Below are 22,031 nucleotides of genomic sequence, written 5' to 3' on the forward strand. Positions count from 1 at the left end.
GCTAGGAAAGGGGCTGGGCGTCGGGGAAGGGGCCGGGCTCTGGGGATCCGGGGTGCCAGGGAGGGGGCCGGATGTCGGGGGTCATGGGTACCAGGGAACGGGTCGGGGTTCCTGGGTGCCAGGGAGGGACCAGGCGTCAACAGTCCCGGGTACCAGGGAAGAGGCGGGGCGTCGGGGGTCCCGGGGGTCCTGGTATGGCTGGGCGTCGGGGGTCCCGGGTGCCAGGGAAGGGGTCCGGGGTCCCAGGCAGCTTCCACTGGTTCCGCTTCCCCCTGTCGGGACCCCCAGGCCCACACACTCACCACGTCGCGGTCCTCAGCTCCTAGTTACCCGGTGACTCCCAGCTTGTGAAGGTGGAGAGCGCAGACCCCGACTTGGCTCTTTAGCTTCTCAGCAGCGCGGCCATCTCCTAGGACCTCGCTCTGCCTAGGAACTCTAACACCACTGTGACGTCAAGATCCCGCGTGATGACATCACCGTGGCTGATTGGACGGGGGCGCCCACAGCGTCACAAAAGACTCAGCCAATCAGCATCCTCCAAGGCGTGGCTCCCTAACTGGTCTGTGCTTGGTGTGAATCAGGAGAGGTGGGAAGCGGCCCCCTTCCCTCCTCCTGGGCTCCTCTCCGCGTGGTGCACCTGCCACCCGCTGGGATCACCCCGGGGTCGCCCCATGCTTCTCGCAGGCGGATCCTGGCTGCAGCTGGCGGTCACCTGCTTCAGGTGAGTTAAAATTCTGCTTCTTGGCTTAGGGGCTTTCGCTTTGTATTTCTGCTCATTTTTCTGTTGGGCCATTTGTATCATGTTTTAATATTGATTTGAAGAATGCTTAAAGGCATCACATAATTGAAGCCTTTTTTTCCCTCCTGTCAATATATGTTTTCCACTCTGCCTACTGACCTTTAATATCTTCTATTTGTTTCTTGCCGATGCTTGGTAATCTAGTGGATTTTAAAGATATTGATCTTTCCTGAAAGCTCGTTCAATTCATGTATCAGTTTTTGTTTTTAGATGTTATGGATTCTCTCTAAATAAAGATCTCCAATATACTGAGATTTTATTGCTTAGAAATTGATCTTTACACCTTATTTTTTCCTTTTGTTCTTTTCCCCCTCCCCCGACTACTCCTCCAGTAAGAAGCTGGAGACAAAAAAAAAAAAAAAAAATGTACCACAGCCTGGAATTGAGGATTCTTAGGTTCACTAACTCTATGCTAATGCAGACAAGTGCATATGTGAATTTCATATGCCTGACTTTTCAGTATAAATATATTAATTCTATTTGGAATAAATGCAGATGTAATGAAAAAAGATGAATTTGGAGACAGTGGAGTCAGCTGGTCTAGGTTTCTAAAGGGAGAAATCTGTCAATGATCCCGTATTAATTATGTTGTTTGTTGTAGGATCCTTTTAAACAACCTTGATCACAGTAGGGAAGCCACAGTTTATTTTTACTAAAAAGCTAGTAAGTTTTTTTTTTTGATTACATGCTGATTTTTTTATTTATTTTTTATTTTTTGACATACAGAGTGGACAGTGAAAGAGAGAGACAGAGAGAAAGGTCTTCCTTTGCCCTTGGTTCACCCTCCAATGAATTTTTTAAATGCTTTTCAACATTCAATCTAAATGGTCATGTGATTTTCTTGAATTTTTCAACTACCTGGACAATCTACATGGCTTGTTCAAAATGTTACCACCTCTTGCATTTTTCTTCTATCTCACTTGTTATTGATTTTATTTTCATATGTATTTCATTTATTATAAAACTACTAAGGAGATATGCATGTGTTTTTAAAAGACAGGCTTACACTTAATTCATATTTCAAGTTCTGATCAATTTGCATTATAATCAATGTAATGCTGGCTTTCTAAAATATGTGAAAATATTCTGTGCTTATTTCTACCTTGGCATGTCTGGGAAATATAAGTGTGCCTGTTTTTTTTTTCTTAAATGTTTGGAATATTTTGTATTTCTATAACTTAAATTTTGTTTCTGTAACTTTTTATTGGTTGGTAGTCTTTAAATTGTGATTCAACTTGCTTAGTTTAATTTAGAGTTTTCCTATTTTATATTTGTTATACTGGATTTGGGAAATTTATATTTGTGCTGTGGGATGAAGGTTTTCTTTTTGCTTTCTGCTTCTCCATTTTGTGCTGTCCTTTGTCTTTCCTTTTTAGATTGCTTCTCCTTGTTTTCGGGTTGCTTTGACCTCCACCCTTAATCTTCACCATTCCCAAATCCCCTTATGGCTTGTCCCTGGATCCGTGGGTGTCAGGCACTCCCAGGCACTCTGGAGTTTCATTTTTTCTTTGCCATTACCACTTGCACTGCTTTTTTGTTTCCTCTTGGAATCCTAGAGGCATTTTCTTGGGAACTGGCACCATCTCCACCTTCCCCAGCCTTCGGCTTCTGCTTCTGCTCGCTCCTGGGGGCCTTCGTCACCAACAGGACCCAGGAAGCTCCTGCTTTGCAGCTCCTGCGATCATTCTTGCTGATCTTGGTGATGTCTATGGCCGTTTCTTTCCTGCTTCAGCAACTCCATCAGGACCTTGCCCACCAAGGCCTGCATCTGGTTTTACTCATGGACTAGGTTTTCACAGGAGGTGGTGGGAACTATTGATTAGAAGGATTGTGCTTCGGAGGCCCATGACCCACTTCTTGGGCTTCTGAGCTGTGGTGCTTCATGCGGCCTCTTTTCTACTTGCATTGGGAAACATGATCCCTGTTGCCTGTTGGGACTGAGTCTGCTGCTTGACATCTAGGAAATCTGTTGTCCAGAGTAGAGGGAACTTGAAGGTTGATGTCTGACCTGGGAGGAGCCTTTGACACCTGAGAACAGGTCAGGATAAGCCTAGGGTTACTCTCTGTAATTCACTCCCTCCCAGTAGGGTTTGAACCCAAGCTGGGGGCTGAGTTGGCCATCTGGGGCCCTTCCCTCCCTGAAGAACTGTTTCTGCTCTTCTCACTATTGTCTGAGCTCCAGGTCTTTGGTGTTGGGGTTCCCTGAGGAAGGGACTCTGGTCCGCTGGCCCTTGGTTTTACCAAGCTTTTTGGTCACTGTGTCCTGGACAGGGGCACTCTGGAGTTCCATCACAGGGAATTTTCCCACAGCACCATCACCCCCCATGAAGACTGGCAGTAGGTGGCTGGGGCTCACTTCATTTCTGGACAAGGAGATTCAGGGTAGCTTGGTCAGAAGGAAGGAAAATGGACTCTTGTTTGCCTATTTGTCACCTGCGTGGCTGTTGCCTCCTATTTCTTGCCTCTGATACTCAGCTAGACTCCTTGTTGGTGCTGGCCCCGGGGACTGTCTTGATGGGCAGTGGACACTGCACTGGTTTTGATGGCAGGAGCCAAGGTCTGCACTGTCAGGATTGTGCCTCCATTCATACTCTTTGGGAAGCTCCTGGCCATGCTCTCTGAGGCCCAGGCATTCCTCAGGAAGCTCCCAGCTTAGGCTTGCACAGGGGGTAGCATCTAGACCAGTTGGATTATGATTAGGGCCAGCAAAATCAGAGGGGTTTAATCACCTGGCTCAAAGACAACTCACTGCTCTCTGAAGCTGCTTTGCCTCTTCTGTCAGGGTTCTGGGATCAGGGTCGTTCTTCTGGAAGTGTGGAAGTTGCTGTCCTTGTCACAGAAAACATGGTCCAGCTTCATGGCTGCAGGTGTTTCCCCTTCAATGTCTGCCTCCTCTTCACTGCTCTTCTGAGTTCTTCCAAATCAGAATTCAGGTTGTAGGAACTTGGCCACACAGTTACAGAGTTCAATAAATAGCCCCTTCAGAGCCCATGTGGAGTAGTAGCATGGAACCTGGACTCAATGACCTGGGTTTTCATTCTGCCTCTGTCATTTACTTGTTCCTTAGGTTACTTAATGAATCTCAGTTTTCTCATGTGTAAAATGGAGGCATTAAAAGCTGCAATTCCTAGGATAAATGTGAGAAATAAAGCAGCTAATCTTTCTAAAGTGCTTAAAATAAAGCATACAGGAAAATCTCAATAAGTTTTAGGAATACATTTACTTTACTTGCTGTGGAATGTATTAGTGACCATATATATTGAAATACCACCATTGGTGTTGGGATGGAGTGAGGGATGATGTAAGGTATGAAAGGGAGAAATGGCTTCTGATCTTATATGACTTGCAGTTATTTGGGAGAAGTTAGGGATGAAAAAATAACCAACATTGCCAGTAGGTAAGTGACATTTGAAGGAGTGATAGTTTTAACATTTTTTAAAAAACTCAGTACTTTGGGTTTTTAAACTTATAAAAGTTGAGTAAATTTCATGTATTTCACACATGCAGATTTAGGTACATTGTGATACTTCCTACTCTACCCTCCCTTATCATTGCTTTCTTACTCTTTCTTTTAATTTTTGCAGTGACTTACTTTCAGTTTATTTTATAATCATAAGCTTAACCCCCCACTAACACAAGTAGTAACAAGTCACATGTAACAAGCAGTAAGAAGGAGAGACAAACAAAACACTGTTCTTCAAAGGTAGAGACAAGAGCTGTAAACAATAATCAAACCACAAAATGTCCATTTCACTCATATACATTAAATTTTTGTACTCTATTAGTTACCACAGATCATGGAAAACATTTTTCTCATTGGGACTGGTTTATTTCACTAGGTATAATGGATTCCAGTTGCATCCATTTTGTTGCAACCAACAAAATTTCATTGTTTTTTATGGCTAAGTAGCATTCCATAGTTTATATGTACCACATTTTCTTTATCTAAACATTGGTTGATGGGCATCTGGCTTGATTCTGTATCTTAGCTACTGCAAATTGAGCTGCATTAAACATAGGGGTACAGATAAACTCTCTCATATGCTGCTTTCATTTTTTGGGTAAATTCCCAGAAGTGTGATGGCTGGGTCATATGGTAGATTTGTTTTCCGATTTCTGAGATATTTTCATACTGTCTTCTACAATGGTGATACCAGTTTACATTCCCAGCTTTTCCCTGACGTCCTCACTTACATTTATGGTTTATTGATTTTAATATAGTAGCTGTTCTAATTATGATGAGGGAAAACTTCATTGTGGTTTTTCTTCTCATTTCCTTGATGGCTATTATCCTGGGTATTTTTCAGGTGTCTGTTGGCCATTTGAATTTCATCCTTTGAAAAATGCCTGATCGAGTCCTTTACCCATTTCTTAACTGGATTGTTTGTGTTTTTTTTTGATGAGTTTCTTGAGCTCTTTATGGATTCCGGATATTAATCTCTTATCAGTTGCATAGTTTGCAATATTTTCTCCTGTTCTATCGGTTGCTTCTTCACTTTGCTGTGTTTCCTATGCAGTACAGAAGATTCTTAGCCTGATGTAGTCCTATTTGTCTATTTTTGCTTTTATTGCCTGTGCTTCTGGGTCTTTTCGAAGAAGTCTTTGCCTATGCCAAAATTTCTGCAATGTTCCCTAGTAATTTGCTAGTATCAGATCATATATTTACATCCCTGATCCATTTGAGTTGATTTTTGTATAACGTATAAGGTAGAGGTCTTGTTTCACACTTCTTCATGTGGAGATTCAATCATCTTGCAACACTTTGTTGAAGAGACTGGCCTGGGGGCTGGCACTGTGGCGTAGCAGGTAAAGCCAATGCCTGTGTAGCAGGTAAAGCTAACACCTGCAGTGCCAGCATCCCATATGGGCACCAGTTCATATCCCAGCTGTTCCACTTCTGATCCAGCTCTCTGCTATGGCCTGGGAGAGCAGTGGAGGATGGCCCAAGCCTTTGGGCCCCTGCACCCTTGTGGGAGTCCCAGAGGAAACTCCTGGCTCCTACCTTCAGATCGGAGCAGCTCTGGCCATTGCAGCCAATTGGGGAGTAAACCAGCAGATGGAAGACCTCTCTCTCTCTCTCTCTCTCTCTCTCTCTCTCTCCCTCCTCTTCTCTTGTATGTAATGCTGAATTTCAAATAAATAAATCTTTTTTAAAAAAGAAAGAGAGAGACTGGCCTTTCTTCAAGGATCAATTTTAGTTCCTTTGTCAAAGATTAGTTGGCTATGAGGTGTGGATTGATTTCTGGGGTTTCTATTCTGTTCCCTTGGTTATATGTCTATTTTTGTGCCTGTACTAGGCTTGTTTTGAACATAAGTGCCTTGCAGGATAACTTGAAGTTTGTTATTGTGATACCTCTGACTTTTTTTTTCTTGTTTACAATTGCGCTAGCTATCTGGGGTCTCTTGTACTTCCATACAAATTTTAGCATTGTTTCCTGTAGATCTGAGAAGAATGTCATTGGTACTTTGATTTGGACCACTTTGAGGTTTTTTTTTTTTTTTTTGCTTATCTCTTTTTAGGATAACTGTGAATATGTAAATTGCTATGGATAGTATGAGCATTTTGATTATGTTAATTCTTCCAATCTACAAGCGTGGAAGGTTCTTCCATTTTTTTGTGTCTTCTTTGATTTCTTACTTCAATATATTGTAATTTTCATTGTAGAGAACTTTGACATCCTTGGTTAAATTTATTTCAAGGTATTGAAATATTTTGTAGCTATTGTGAATGATACTGATCTTACATGTTCTTTCTCTGCCATGGCATTTTTCTGTGTATACAAAGGGTATTGATATTTGTGTATTGATTTCATATCCTGCAACTTTACCAAACTCTCTTAAGAGTTTCAGCAGTCTCTTTTTTTAAGATTTATTTATTTACTTTAAAGTCAGAGTACACAGACAGAGAAGGAGAGGCAGAGAGAGAGAGGAGAGGAATAGTGAGAGAGAGAAAGGTCTTCCATCTGATAGTTCACTCCCCAGATGGCTGCAACATCTGGAGCTGCACCAATCCGAAGCCAGGAGCCAGGAGTTTCTTCCGGGTCTCCCACATGGGTGCAGGGGCCCAAGGGCTTAGGTCATCTTCTGCTGCTTTCCCAGGCCATAGCAGAGACCTGGATTAGAAGTGGAGCAGCTGGGACTAGAACTGGCACCCATATGGGATGCCAGCACGGCAGGCGGCGGCTTTACCTGCTATGCCACAGCACCAGCCCTGAGTTTCAGCAGTCTCTTAGTGGCGTTTATTTTCAGCTACTTGAAAAGGAGATAGAGAAAGAGAAGAGAGAAGGGGAAACAGATCTTTTATTCTCTGGTTCACTTCCTAAATGTCTGCTACAGCCAGGGCTGGTCCTAGCCCAGGCTAGGAGCCAGGATGATGATCTTGTCTCCCAAATGAGTGAAAGATGCACAAGTATTTGGCATCATCTGCTGTCTCCCAGGATTCATTAACAAGGAGCTGAATCAGAAATAGAGTAGCCAGGGGCCGGGGCTGTGGCATAGCAGGTAAAGCCACTGCCTGCACTGCTGGAATCCCATATGGGTGCCAGTTGAGACCTGGCTGCTTTACTTCTGATCCAGTTCTCTGCTGTAGCCTGGGAAAGCAGTGGAAGATGGCCCAAGTGCTTGGGCTCCCACACCTGTGTGGGAAGACCTGGAGGAAGCTTCTGGCTCCTGGCTTCAGACTGGCCAGGCTCATCCATTGCAGCCATCTGGGGAGTGAACCATTGGATGGAAGAACTCTCTCTCTCTCTCTCTCTCTCTCTCTCCCTCCCTCCCTCCCTCCCTCGTTCTGTCTCTCTGTAGCTCTGCATTTCAAATAATAAATAAATCTTTAAAAAAAGAAAGAAAAAGAGTAGCCAGGACTTCAGTCAGCACTCCAGTATTGGATACAGGTGTCTCTAGTAGTGTCCAGCTTGCTGTGCCACAAGGCCTGTGCCAGAATTCTTTTAACTCTATTTTCTTACAATTTTTTGAAGTATCCTCAGATATATGTGTGTGTAATGTATGTATATATGTGATAGCAAAAGCAGATATATATATATATAAACATGTATATTAAGACACTAAGACAAAGAACAAGTCATTTCAATATACATCTTTCAAATTAAGAGTCAGAGAACAATTTTATCCTCTAATCTAGACAGGTTGGGGTAAATAATAGTAAACCAAATCCTTCTATTCATCGGAAAACATATGCCTCTCTGAAGACTTACATATTTTTAAAAAATTATGAGGAATTAACATTTAATTTTACAATCTAAATCCTTTGATGGTATTCACAGGGACTGAAAAGACAGCCCTTGAATGAATGCTATAATTGCATAGGGACCTTTTGAGAGATGCAGTTAATTTAGAAAATGGCAAAGACATGAGCCCCTGGGGTGGGGTGAGAGTATACGTTGAAGAAGGTTTCTCTGATGAACTGATAGGAGTATAGTTTCTTGCCTTCATCCCTCTCCATCTTTATATCTGTGAAACCAACATCAAATTTACTGCTCCCACCACACCCACATAAAATTGCAGCAAATGCTTGGAAAACTCTTATAGAAATTCTATTTCAAAAAGAGGGGAATGGAGAGCATAAAGAAGTGACTAGAAATTCAGACCTCAGCAAATGCTGGGTCTTTATTTTTTAAGATTTATTTGAAAGGCAGAGTTACAAAGGGAAGAACGGGGGGTGGGGAGAAAGAGAGAGATGTCTTCCATCTGCTAGTTCACTCCCAGAATTGCCGAAATGCCCAAGGCCCAGACCGGCCGGAGCCAGGAGCCAGGAGTTTCTTTCCAGTCTCGCACGTGGGTGCAGGGATCCAAGCACTTGGGCCATCCTCAGCACCTTTCACAGATGCAATGGCAGGGAGCAGGATCAGAAGTGGAGCAGCTGGGACATGAACCAGCACCCATAAGGGATGCCAGCACCTCAGGCCATGGCCTAACCCACTGAGGCACAGTGCCGGGCCCTGTTGGGCCTTTCTTGATGAAGATTCAGTAGGAGAGAAAAGCAATGTAGAATCCAGGAGTATCAAAATATCAAAATCACTAAAACTAGAGTCCTGATTAGATTAATGTGAGGGTCATCTCTCCAAAGGCTGCCTCAAAGAAAAAGATAAAAATTATGTTTAGCTATTGAAAATAAGACAAAATTAAGTGAAACTTTATGGATGTACTGGATAGAAGGAAAGATTAATATAAATTTGACTAGGAGCTGGCCCTGTGGTGTAGCGGGTTAAGCTGCCACCTTCAGTGTCGGCATCCCATATTTGTGCTGGTTCTAGTCTGGACTGCTCTGCTTCTGATCCAGCTCTCTGCTGTGGCTTGGGAAAGCAGTAGAAGATGGCCCAAGTGTTTGAGTCCCTGCACCCATGTGGGAAGACCTGGGGGAAGCTTCTGGCTACTGGCTTTGGATTGATGCACCACCGGCTGTTGCGGCCAGTTGGGGAGTGAACCAGTGGATGAAAGACCTCTCTCTCTCTCTGCCTCTCCTTCTCTCTTTGTGTAACTCTGACTTTCAAATAAATAAATAAATCTTAAAAAATAATAAAATATAAATTAGACTACATCAAAAATGAAAATATTATACCAATATCAACTCTAGACAGATACATACTTTATTTTTCCATAATGTTTTTGACTCTGTGACACCTCACAATTTAACAGGCACTTGAGACTGAGCAGCTGTGTCACCATGTAACAAGTAACCACCAGTTACAGTCACTCCTCAATTCCATGGTCACATTCCAGGCTGCACAGGTGCACTCCACCCTGCTTCTCCACCTTCACCCAAGTAATGTGTAGTTCTGAGTACAGTAAACCAATAAATGTAAAATAAAGCTTTAAGGAAACAGCGTAATTTAGTGCCAAAATTCTGTGCAGCAAGTAGGGTCAGTCAAGGAAGCCCTTGCCTGGCCACGGGGTTCTCAGACAGACTTCCTCTACCAAGCCTGGCAGCCAGTCCCATGGGGAGGTCAGGCGCAGAAGCCACCAATGAATCAAAGAGCTCAGCACACAGCATGGCAGGTGCTACTTTCTCTGTCCAGTTTGGCTCCGTTGTGTCTCCCTGTGGCATGCTCGCAGCTCCACAGACCTCTGATCTACCTGGCAGGGCAGTTTCACAGGGGCCAAGTGCTCCTCCCCACCCCTGTGTGGGAGTGAGTGTGAGGTGAAGCAGTGTTGGCCTACTTGCCACCCTCAGAATCAGGGCCCTGTATCTCTGCAGGATGCCTGGGCACAGTGGTCGTCTCACTTCCCACCAAGGCCCCCATGGCCAGCCTGTCCCTAACCGGCTGTCACAGCACCACAGTGACCACCATATCTGCATGGCAGAGAGGCAGGAGCTAAGAGTTTGGGGTTCCCTTCTCTGTGAGTATCCTCCGTGCCCATGTCTCTGCCCTGTAATTTTGCTTCTTACTCCCTAAATGGTTTAATAGTGACTGGGGCAGGACAGAGGAGCAGGGAGCCTGTGGCTTGCAGAGACCCAACCTTGGCATGCACTGACATTCTAAATGGTCTGTTCATGTCCTCCAGGGGGCACTTCTGGGACCTTTACTGATCTTCCATCTGATGGTCCACTCTCCAAATGGCCACGATGGCCAGGACTGGGCCATACTGAAGCCAGGAGCCAAGAACTCTATCCACTCTAATATATTAGGATATTTTAACATGAGAGGATAGGATTGCTTTCTGATCTCCTAGATAAGAATGATAATCAAAATGAAAGTATCTACAATGTCTGATTTTGTTTTAAATATTTGTCAAATTCCATATGTAAATATTTGTGAAATCGGTAGTTTTTTTTTTTTTTTTTTGACAGGCAGAGTTAGACAGTGAGAGAGAGAAACAGAGAGAAAGATCTTCCTCCCATTGGTTTACCCCCCAAATGGCCACTACAGCTGGCGTGCTGTGCTGATCCAAAGCCAGGAGCCAGGTGCTTCCTCCTGGTCTCCCATGTGACTGCCGGCCCAACCACTTGGGCCATCCTAACTGCACTCCCGGGTCACAGCAGAGAGCTGGACTGGAAGAGGAGCAACCGGGATAGAATCCGGTGCCCCAACTGGGACTAGAACCCGGGGTGCTGGCGCCGTAGGCAGAGGATTAGCCTAGTGAGCTGTGGCACCAGCCAAATTGGTAGTTTTTTAAACAGATGCAATATCGTTTGTATACACAATTCTAAAAGCATAATGATATATCCTTCTTCTCTCCCACTCTTCTTCCTTGTATTTTTTCTTTAGTTTTTGAGATAACATTTTAAATACACTTTACAGTAAAAAAAAAAGTCTTAATACTTCACCAAAGAAAAGTTTAACAAATAAAATGCAAGAAGACCCTAGTTTAGGGGGAATATCGTGAATGGTTATAAATAATATATAAAAATGAAGACATTAAATGAGAAACTAAAATGTGTCCTAATTCCTTTACAAAAAGTCTCATGGGAAATCTGTCATTATTTACCAAATGTCAGTACAAAAACATCTATTTATATGATCTCTTTAAAAAAGGATTGTGTGTAATAAAGTAGAACTTTTCTCAAGTTTTCTTGACAGTTTCACATAAAAACAGCTTCAACCTCCTTGTAAATTTTAGAAATCGTTAGGCAGTCTACACTGTTTCTAGTTAATAATTGCACATACTAAAACTACTGGGGTATTTCCTAGAAAGCTACGCAGAAAGGCCAGGTCCTGAAACTGAGACCCTGTTTCCCACATGGGAAGAAAGGAGAACTGAGGACCCCATAGATGACAGTTCCTCACGTGCATGAACCCCATACACACAGCACTGCTGCTGCCTAGTGACCACTCTGTTCCCACTGCACAATCTGGGAAATGTGGGGCTGCTGCCACTCAGCTCCCCACAGATGGCTCTGGGGCCCAGACTTCTCTGCTAACAGGGAAGAGGCAGGGTGCCTGGGTCCTGGGTGCCAGTCCAGGCCCCACCCGCTAGGCCACAAGGAACCCAGGGAAGTGCTGTGCTGACAGCAAGATGGGGCCCAAGGTTCCAGAGATGCCCTCTGGGAGCCAGCGTCCTGCCAGCAGGTACCACCAGCTTCCCCTTCCCCCACTCTGGACACCTGGCCACACACACTCACCATTCCCAGGAGTCCAAGATGGGCTGTGTTGTGGGGGACAAGGTCAGAGAACAGCAGATGCCACACTACCTCCGGAGTCTCCCAGCGGCAGAGGTCCCTCCTTGGACCTCTCTCCTCCAGGAATTTGGAACTCTGTGGTGTCACAGTCCAGTGTGATTATGTGGCAGTGATGTCACCGCGCCTGATTGGACAGCTCACATAGCCGTCAGCACACAGGACCCAGAAGACGCAACAAATCAGCATTTTTACAGCAGGGACGGGAACTCCAGGCCACCCCAGATGGTAGAGAGGTGAGACCTGGGTTCAGGGGCCAAGGGCCTCCTCCAGGGCTGCACCCTTTCACCAACAGGGTCCTGCCACCAGCTGGGACCCTCCTGCCTCCCCATGGGTCTTCCTGGGAGAATCCCACCTGGAGGCTGCAGTAACCTGCTTAGGTGAGTTAGAGATTATTGGCTTTGGTCTTTTTCATTTTCTTCATATTGCTGACTCATTTCTCTGTGGGGTTTTTAATATTTATAATGTTTACAGATATTACAAATTCAATCCTTTTTTTCATCTCTCCTAGATATTTGTTTTCTAGTCTGCCTCTTGCCCTTTAATATTATTTTCTGTTTGTTTCTTGCTGGTACTTAGTAATTAGTGGATTTTATGCATTAATCTTTTCAGTAATATTGTTAAATTTATGTATCAGTTGTATTTATTATTAGATTTTATGAATTATTTAGGTGCTTAAGTGTCATCCTATATAATTCTTTGTGTATAATTCTTACAATAGAAAGTTGAAAAGAAACAGTGGTGGCATCTGGGTGTAGGCTTACGTCCAGGGAAAAGCTTTCAATGGTTCTGTATTAGTTGTGTTGGTTTTTGTAGGTTTCTTTTAATCTTGATCAGATTGAAGAAGTTACTTTCTGCTTGTTTTCACTGATGTAAGGTTTTTTTTATTAGAAGCTGAGTTTTATTAAATATTTTCAACATGTAATCTAAACACTCAGTGATCGTCTTTATGCATTTTTCACCTATTTGGATGGCTGTTTTGGGAATCTTGACAACTCTTGTATTTTTTATTATCTCTTCCTTTTAATTGACCTATTATGTTTTCCTATATCATTTCATTTATTATAATAATACTTTGCCGCCCGGTGAGTCATGGGCTGGCTGTTGTGGTTTACTGGGACCAGGAGGCCGGGGTAGGGTCCCAGCCTGGCTCCCCGCCACCCCTTGTGGCCAGGGCAGGGCAGGCTCCCCAGGTGTGCAGGGCCTCACCAGGCAGTGGCCGAGACGGGGACGCGCCTTGTAATGGCCTAGTCTGCCACCTGCAGGCATGCGCTCCAAGGCCAAGAAGTGTATGGTGCTGCCCACGGTGGAGCAGATCCTGGAGGACGTGCGCAGGGCACCGGCCCAAGACCCTGTCTTCACTGCGCTGGCCCTGGAAGGTAGGGGGCTCGGGCCAGGGCAGGGCAGGGGGTGGACCCAAGGCCTCAGGAGCGGTGGCTGGGCAGGACCTTGGGTCCCGTGCGTGGCCCTGGGGCTGAGGAAGGCATTGGCTCCATTAACAGAGGGGGAGCGTGCCATGGGACAGGGGCCGTGGTGGGGGTCACAGGGGTTTCTGACCCAGCCTGGGGTGGAGCTGAGAAGTGGGGTTGCGAGGACAGGGTTCTGCATGCAGGGTTGGCGTGGACTCTGTGGTCTCTGCGAGGTGCTCAGCTGTACTGAGCCCTGGGCCCAGACAGAGCCAGAGCGCCGCCCCCGCCCTCCCTGGACGTGCCCCGTGGACCGAGGCCTGAGGATTCTATGGGAACCTACTGTTCTTTCTCTTTCTTTCTTTTTTGAGAAAGACATTAGAGACAAAGGGAGATCCGTCCGCTGGTTCGCTCCCCAAATGGCTGCAGCGGCCGGAGCTGGGCTGACCAGGAGCCAGGAGCTCCATCCGGGTCTCCCACACGGGTGCAGGGGCCCAAGCACTTGGGGCATCCTCCACTGCTCTCCCAGCGCACAGCAAAGAGCTGGATCAGAAGTGGAGCAGCCGGGACTTGAACTGGTGCCCCTATGGGATGCCAGAGTCCCAGGCAGCAGCTTTACTGCTACACCACAGCACTGGCCCCGGGAGCCAACTTTTTAGAATTAAGTTATACTGGGTCCCTGTGCCCATGTGGGACCCGGAGGGAGCACCTGGCTCCGGCCTGGCCCAGCCCCAGCTGTTGTGGCCGTTTGGGGAGTTAACCACAGATAGAGGATCTCTCTCTCCCTCTCTCCCTCTTTCTCTCTCTCCCTCTCTCTCTCTCCCTCCCTCCTTCCCTGTTCTCTCTCTCTCTCTCTCTCTCTCTCTCTCTCCTCCCGTCAGATGAATTAAACAACCCCAGCTGTACTACCACATTCTGTGCTGTGCTGTGTGTGACCCGGGGTTGCTCAGCATCGCTATGGGCTGCTGCCGTCTGCCGGAGGTTCTGTGGGACAGGGCACCTGGCGGAACTCAGGCTGAGCTGCGTTTCAGTGGCTGGCTGCCTTTTGTCTGTCGCGAGTCTCCTGTAGGGAGCAGGCGTCTGGCCGAGGTTCGAGGCCAGGTTCCCGGCCATGGCCAGGGAGGTGCTGGCAGCTGTAGGGCCACAGGAGCAGACCTGCTCCCTCCTTTCAGCAAAACGTGTTTGCTGACCAGGTGAGGCCAGGCTGCCTGTCTTCCTGCTGCTGCTCCAGCCCTGGAGGAGGGACCTGGACCACATGGGAAGTCATGGACCACATGTGTGGGGGGGTCGTGGACCATGTGTGTGTTTGTGTGGGGTTGTGGGCCATGTGTGTGTGGATCATGGACCACGTGTGTGGGGTTGTGGACTGTGTGTGTGGGGGTCGTGGACCACATGTGTGAGGTCCTGGACCAGGTGTGTGTGTGGGGGGGTCGTGGACCGCATGGGGGGATTGTGGACCATGTTTGTGTTGGGGGGTCGTGGACCACGTGTGTTGGCACACTGCCATCCCATCGCTGCCTCTGAGGGTCACGGCCATGCTCCCCCACAACCCCCCATGCAGTCTCACTCGGGGTGCATCTTCCTAGGAAGTGCCACAGCCCATTTGGCAAAAAAAAAACAAATTACATTCTGCTGCCTCAGGCTGACCTGGGCCCCTTCTTCCCTGGCCAGGGCGCCAGCTGGGCTGTGTGGGTGCCCAGGACTGCTCCCCCCACAACAGGCCCTGTCCATCTCTCGGGGCCACCCTTGGCCCTGGCCTTCCTCAGGGACAGGGCCCTGAGAGGGGCCGGGTCTGTGGCATGGAGGGTGAAGCCGCCGCCTGTGATCTGGGCCGCTCGGCATCTGATCCGGTTCCCTGCTGGCAGCAGCTGGCGGCCCCGGTGTGGGCCCTGCTGTTTCCATCATTGCTGAGGAGAGCATTTCTAGAACAATGTGAGAGATGGGCACAGCAGGAATGTGGGAACCCAGAGCTCCGTGTGGGTGGCAGGGACCCCGCTATTGAGATTGGTGTGCTTCGGCTGGCGTGTGAGGCACCAGGTCATGTATGGGCCCCCAAGAGTGACTGTGGGACGCCCAGGCCGCCAGGGTGGGCTTGTGCTGTGCAGGGGTCTACAGGCACCCGCGTCCCCAGGCTGGCCTCCCTCCTGCTGGGTGGCTCTGGTCTCGGGGGTTTCCTTGTGACTGACTCTTCCTCATGCTGTCCCAGACCCCCCAGGAGACCCCAGGAAGAGTGAGGACCCCGAGGCTCAGCAGGAGCGGCTGTACCAGCAGTGCCGGGCCTACATGACCCCCAAAACGCAGCTGCAGCGGGCAGGCGAGGGGCTGAGGCAGCAGTGCCAGGGCCTGCGGTGAGCCGGTGCTGAGCTGGAGCTGGACATTTGCCACATGACGTGCACGGTGCTGCCTGGCGCCTCCTCCAGCTGACCTGGGCCCTTCCCCACCCTGGGCCCAGGCTGGACCCTGTGTGGGCACCCGGGACCACCTTCCCCCAGCGGACCCTGTGTGGGCGCCCGGGACCACCTCCCCCCAGTGGACCTGTGTGAGTGCCCGGGACCACCTTCCCCCGGCGGACTCTGCCCATCTCACGGGGTCACTCTGTGCTCCCTTGCCTGGTGCTGGCCCGGCGCACCACTCCCTGGCCGAAAGGGGGAGCCGGCTTTCCTGGCGGGGCCCCACGGGCCTCATGCTGCACTCTTGGGCAGGAGCCACCCCTTCATTGCTGCGGGAGAGGCTGATGCAGCAGACAGCAGAGCGGACACGGGCCAGGCCCTGGACGCCCTCCCTGGGACAGAGGCCACACCGGCTCCTGGTCCTCTGCGTCCTGAGGGGCAGGGCCGAGCCCCAGGGCCACAGGAGTTTCTCTTCTGCTGCCTGAGCCTCAGAGACCCCAGCCACAGCCGCTCAGCCGGGGCAGAGAGCCACCCCCCCCCCCAGCCCACCGGGCACTGTTGGGCCTGACAGAGCCTGGGCTACAGCCAAGGACGGAGCCGGACAGAGACGCCCCAGTGGGACAGTCTTCCTGGGCCAGCAGGGACCCCTGGCCTCCCTGCTTGTGGCCGGCGTGGGAGGCCTGCCCCGCCCTGCTCATGCAGCAGAGGCGACTGGACAGCTACCTTTATTAAAGTTGTGCGACACGGGTTGGGGGGGCGTGGTCCTTCTGCGAGCCCGCGGCTTTACATGGGGTGCTGGCAGGTGGTGCGCTAAGTACACGAGGGACAGATGGTGCAGGGCATGAGGAACAGGTGGGTGGAGGGAAGGCCGCCAAGTGGTCGCCCATCCTGAGTGGCCCTGGGAATGGCCAGGGGGTAACTGGTGTCCAGGGTCAGGGGCTGGGCAAGACCCGGTCCCCAGGACAGGGCCTGCAGCCCCACCTCAGCTCCATTGCCCAAAGGTCACTCTGTGATCTCCCCACACTGGGCGGGGTGAGCTGTGCCTGCATCTCCCCCTCACTGCTCCAGGAGCAGCCCTGAGCCCCAGGCCTGAGGACACCCAGCAGTCCCTGTGTGCGGAGGCCTCAGGCACTGCCTCACCCCCGCTGCTGGTCATCTTCTGGCTGGCTGCCCCACGCTTCCCAGGACCCCTGCTTGGCAGTGTGGCCTAGAAGGACGTGCGTGGCACCTGGGGTGCGCCCTGGAGCTTGGGGGCCACCCCTACTCCTGGGCTGTGTCCTGCGGGGCACAGGTGGGGCCTGAAGGGGGCGCCCGCTCGGGTTGCTGCCTGCGGCTGTCTGGCCAAGGCCCAAGGATGTGGAGGACAGGATACAGCAGGTGGAGCCCCCTCCTGGGGGATGGGGTGCTGGGGTAGCCCTGCTGGGCAGCCACCCGCAGGTTCCCTTCCCCCAGCCAGATGCTGCAGGAAAGAGGTCGCTGGCTCCCTTTGCAGCGCACTCCTCCGTGGAGGTGGGCAGGGCTGCGGGGCCCCCTCTCCTGCTGCGTTCAGGCTCCTGGGCTGTGATGGCCCTGGGGTCCCGTGGTCCTTGTGTTGTCCACGTGGTCCATGCAGAGGAAGCTGGGAGGGAGGCACAGAGCCAGCCCCCCCCACACGCCTGCCTTGCCCACCCTGCCTTGGCCGGGCAGTGGCGTTCCAGGGCAGCAGGGTTAGCCCGACTTCAGCATCCCCTGAGGAATCCTGTCCCTCGTCACCATGGGGCTGGGCACGTAGTTGAAGGGCGGGATGCGCGCTGCGAGGCTAGGGGAGCCGTGCCGGCTGGCAGGGAAGCCCCCCACGGTGATACCCAAGCCCTCGTGGGCGAAAGGCGAAAGGCGAAAGGCGCGGAGGCAGGGCCCTTGGCCAGGATCGGCCAATGCATGTCGCTGCCCAGGAGGGTTGGCCTGGGCGCTGGTTGGCGCGGGGGGCTACTCCCTGCTCTCCAGGCTCAGGGACGCGCTGGCATTGGTCTTGGGCTGGGCCACCTCTTCTGTCTGCACCAAGACGTCGCTGGTCTTCTGCAGCGGGGGGCCGGCGGGGCCCTCCTCCGGCGAGGCGCCCCGGAGTGGCAGGGCCAAGGCGGGCAGGGTGCTGTGCAGGATGTGCGCGACGTCCTCGTCCCGGATGCGCCGCCATGTCGTACCTGGTGCGACCACCCTGGGCAGTGGCCGCGCCTCGCCGTCGCTCCGGTGGCTCCGGTGGTGTGCGCTGGGGGTGGGGGGGCTCCCGGGGCCGCGCCATCGGGCCTGCGGGCCACGCTGACATGGGGCAGGGAGGAGCAGCGCTTGACCTCCACCGGCCGCACGGGGGCGCTCACGGGCAGGCGCGAAGGGCTCTCGCAGCTGGTGCGCTGGGGCGCGCGCGGGCCAGGGCGGGACCGGACCCTGGCCGGGTCAGCTGTTACCTGGGGACCGCCCTCAGCTCGTCACAGCGCGAAGAGCAGAGGAAGACGGCGGGGAGCGCGGGCCGGCCGCGGCGGGGCGACGCGCCCTGGGAGGTGGAGGCGGAGTCGGACAGCAGCTCCGTGCGCCGGATACGCAGGAAGCCGGGCGACTCCTTGAAGAAGGTCAGTTGGCGCCGGAAGCCCGAGCGGTCCGAGGACTCGCTGCCGCTGGAGCGGGCGGAGGCCACGCGCACCAGGCCCAGTCGGCCCCCACGCGCCCCTGCCACCCCCTCGCGGCCTCTGGGGCTCGGCTCTGGGGCGGGTCTGTCCGGCGGCGGCGGCCCGCGCCTGGCCGGCCTCTGCATGAACGGGATCCGCACGGGCGACTTCTGTGTCTTGTGGTGCTTGTCCAGCAGGGCCCGCGCCAGCGTCTTGGGCACGCCGGGGGCTGCTGGGCCAGGCAGAGACCCTGAAGCTGGGGTGGAGGGGGGCGACTTCCTGGGCAGAGGTTGAGAGGCGGGCGAGGTCTGGGAGGAGCTTGAAGAAGGGGTCTTGGCCAGAGGAGCAGGGTGGGTGGCGCTCCTGGGGGGGGGGCGGGCGTGGCTCAGCGCCGCCAGCTCCGAGATCTTGCCCGGCCGGTGCAGGCTTCGAGAGCGCTGCTGCCCGGGCTCTGGCGCCTTGCCTGCGGCTGCTGTCTGTGCCAGGCTGGGGGGCTCCGCCGCCTTCCTCAGTGTGGCCCGGGGCCAGAGACAGCTTTGGGCTGGGGCCGGGTGGCCGAGCTGGGCACGTAGATCACTGTCCGCCCCTGGAGAACGGCCGGCACCCCCGCCACTACCTACTGAGCAGCTCGCGGCTTCTCCGGGTCGCCAGGGACGCGGGGGTGGGGGCTCGCGCCGCTCTTGGCTGAGGTCAGGCTCCGTTTCTCCGGCCGCTGGGCACTGCCCTCCCCGCCCCGGCCCCGGCCCCGTGCTGGCGCCTGCTCCTGCGCTTGGATAGCTGCGGGGAGGGGCCCGTGGACAGAGCAGACCCCAGGGACAGGAGCGAGTGGGCCTCGGAGGAGGCCTCGCGGGGGCCGCCGCGGCCGCCTGGTGCAGGCACGTGACGATGGAGTTGGCGCCCTCCTGGATGGCGCGCCACTCGACGCTGTCCAGGTCGGAGGCCGGTCTGAGCCGGCCGCCTCCTCGCCGCAGTCCCGGGGCGCCTCTGCCAGCCGCTCGTCCTGCCCGACAGCCCGGGCTTTGCGGCGCCTGAGGCCGGGGGCCGGCGCCTGGGCATGGCTGAGCCGATGCAGCGGTGCAGGAGCTCCTCCTCGGAGCGCGGGCTGGGGGAGCTGTCGCGCCCGGCTCCCTGGCGCGGGGCCTGGGGGACCGTGGGCTCCGGGCCTCCCAGGTGGCTGGCCGGCCGCTCACAGGGCTCGGGCTCGCTGAGCGGGTCGGACTCGGAGGTGTCCCTCTGAGCAAAGTGGGGTCTCATCGGCGATCAGCCGGGGCTGGGCCCGGGGTGGGGGCGGCTGGGCCGGAGCGACCGCCTTGGCTGGGGCCCGGGCCTCCTTCCCGCCCCGCTCAGGGCCCGCGGGATGGCGGACGGTCGTCGCGGGGCTGCCCGGCTGAGGAGGGCGCCTAGTCAGAGTCGTAGAAGCAGTACATGGCCTCCTCGGTGGGCGTCATGAGGCACAGGGACTGCCTCCCCCCTTCCCCCTGACCCCGGTCTGAGTGGGCACTTGGGGGCCGGCCCGGCTCTGGGCTCCGGCCAGCGCCCCGGGCCTTGACCTGGGTGGCGGGGGGCCGCGAGGTAGCTGTTGTGAATGAGACTGATCTTACAAACTCTTTCTCAGCTATGACATTGTGTATATAAAAGCTTTTGAAATGTGTGTGTTGATTTCATATTCTGTAACTTTGCAAATTTCTCTTACGAATTCCAATAATCTCCTAGTGGATTCTTTTGGTTCCCCTATGTATCGGATCATATAATCTACAAACAAGGATCATTTGATGTCCTCCTTTCCCAATTTTACACCTTTTCTTTCTTTTTGTTGAATGGCTCTGGCTGAAACTTCCAGAATTGTATTGAATAGCAGTGATGAAGAGGGCATCCTTGTCTGGTTCTGAATCTCAGTGAAAATACTTCCAGCTTTTTACCCAAAGGTATCATGGTGACTGTTGGCTTGTCATATATTATCTTGATTGTGTTGAGAAATGCTCCCGCTATACAAAGTTTGCTTAAAATTTTATCATGAAAGGATTTTGTGTTTCATCAAATGCTTTCTCTGCATCTATTGAGATAATCAGACATATGGCCTTCATTCTTCAATTCGCTAATATGATGTATCACATTTATTGATTTGTGCATATTAAACAATCCCTGCATATGATGGATAGATCACACTTGGTCTGGGTGAGTGATCTTTGTGATGTGGTGATGGATTCTATTGGATAGTAATTTGTTGAGGATTTCTGCATCTATGCTCATCAGAGATATTGGTCTACAGTTCATTTTCTTTGTGTCTTTTTCTGATTTTATAATTAAGATCATGCTGAGTTTGGGAGGAATCCAGTTCTTTCAGCTGTTTTAAATAATTAACATGAATTGGGATTAGTTTATTTATATGAGAGGCCAAGTTACAGAGAGAGGGAGAAACAGAGAAACATAGAGACAGTATTCCATCCACTGGTTCATGCCCCAAATCCAATCCAGCTGATGCTAATGCACCCAGGAAAGCATCAGAGGATGACACAAATGCTTGAGACCCTTCACCTATATGGGAGACCAGGATGAAACCCTTAGCTCCTGGCTTTTGGCTGGCCCAGTCTCGTCCCAGATACTGCAGCCATTGGGGGTGAACCAGAGAATATAAGATCTCTCTCTCTCTCTCTCTCTCTCTCTCTCTCTCTTTTTCTCTCTTTCTCTTTCTCTTTCTCTCTCTCTCTCTCTCCAGCTCCATCTCTAAAATAAATAGGGGGAAGTGCTTGATGCAGTGGGCTCTGCCACCTCTGCAGTGCCCGCATCCCACATGGGTGCCTGTTTAAGTCCCATCCAGCTCCCTGGCGATGTACTTGGGAAAGTAGGGGAGAATGGTCTGAATCCTTGGACCCCTACCTCCATGTGGGAGACCTGAAAGAAACTCCTGGTTCTGGCTTCAGCCTGGTCCACACTCAGCTGTTGCAGCCATTTGGGGAGTGAACTAGTGCATAGAAGATCTTTGTCTCTCTCTCTCTCTCTGTAACTCTGACTTACAAATAAATATTTTTGAAAGGTCACAAATGATTTTCACAATTTTTGATGTTGCTTTTCCTTTGTTTGTTACCAATATATTTTATTTGAAAAGCAGAGTGAGAGAGAGATTGACAGATCTTCCAATTTCCGGTTTATTGCCCCAAATGACCACAATGGCTTTGGGTGGCCCAGGCTGAATCCAGGAGCCTGGAACCCAATCTGAGTCTCCCATTGGGGTGGTAGGAGCCCAAGTACTTAGGCCATCCTCTGCTGCTGGAAGCATTAGAATTAACATTAGCAGGGAGCTGGATTAGGAGTGAGGCTTTAGGCACCCAAACCAGCTCCAATAGAGGATGCCAGCATCACAGGTGGTAGCTTAACCAGCAGTGCCACAATGCCTATGCTTGATGTTGCGTATTCTTAACTGGAATCACTTTGTATCATTTTCTGTATGGACCTCCATAATTTTTCTATGTTTCTGTTTTATTGAATAGAAAAATATATTGTATTAATTCACAAATTATTATTTTAAAGTCTTAAAAACCAGTTTTTATATTGTCCATTATAATCATTATTATAATCCTTAAAACGAACTTCAGAGACAAATTTAACCTTTACAAACAATATTTTGCAGTTATTTACATTTGAAGCATCCTGTTAGTAAAACTTCCT

At 51.2% G+C, this 22,031-nt stretch overlaps 1 long non-coding RNA gene, 1 other non-coding gene and 1 pseudogene across 2 annotated transcripts in view; 2 read left to right on the forward strand and 1 right to left on the reverse strand.

Moving 5' to 3' along the window:
- The first annotated feature begins 259 nt into the window (after positions 1-259).
- LOC138847891 (uncharacterized) lies at positions 260-10,524 on the forward strand. Its single transcript, XR_011385770.1, has 2 exons — positions 260-721; positions 10,319-10,524. It is a non-coding gene; the product is annotated as an uncharacterized lncRNA (long non-coding RNA).
- Positions 10,525-11,183: 659 nt separating this feature from the next.
- Positions 11,184-22,031, forward strand: part of LOC100347036 (uncharacterized) — a 52,572-nt gene continuing 41,724 nt past the window's right edge. Inside the window, exon 1 of the transcript XR_011385768.1 lies at positions 11,184-12,310. This is a non-coding gene — a transcript (uncharacterized protein). The remainder of the gene's footprint in view (positions 12,311-22,031) is intronic.
- On the reverse strand, positions 16,646-20,297 carry LOC138847867 (adenomatous polyposis coli protein 2-like; annotated as a pseudogene).

This window comes from Oryctolagus cuniculus (assembly GCF_964237555.1).
Source record: "Oryctolagus cuniculus chromosome 17 unlocalized genomic scaffold, mOryCun1.1 SUPER_17_unloc_2, whole genome shotgun sequence".
Taxonomy (NCBI): domain Eukaryota; kingdom Metazoa; phylum Chordata; class Mammalia; order Lagomorpha; family Leporidae; genus Oryctolagus; species Oryctolagus cuniculus.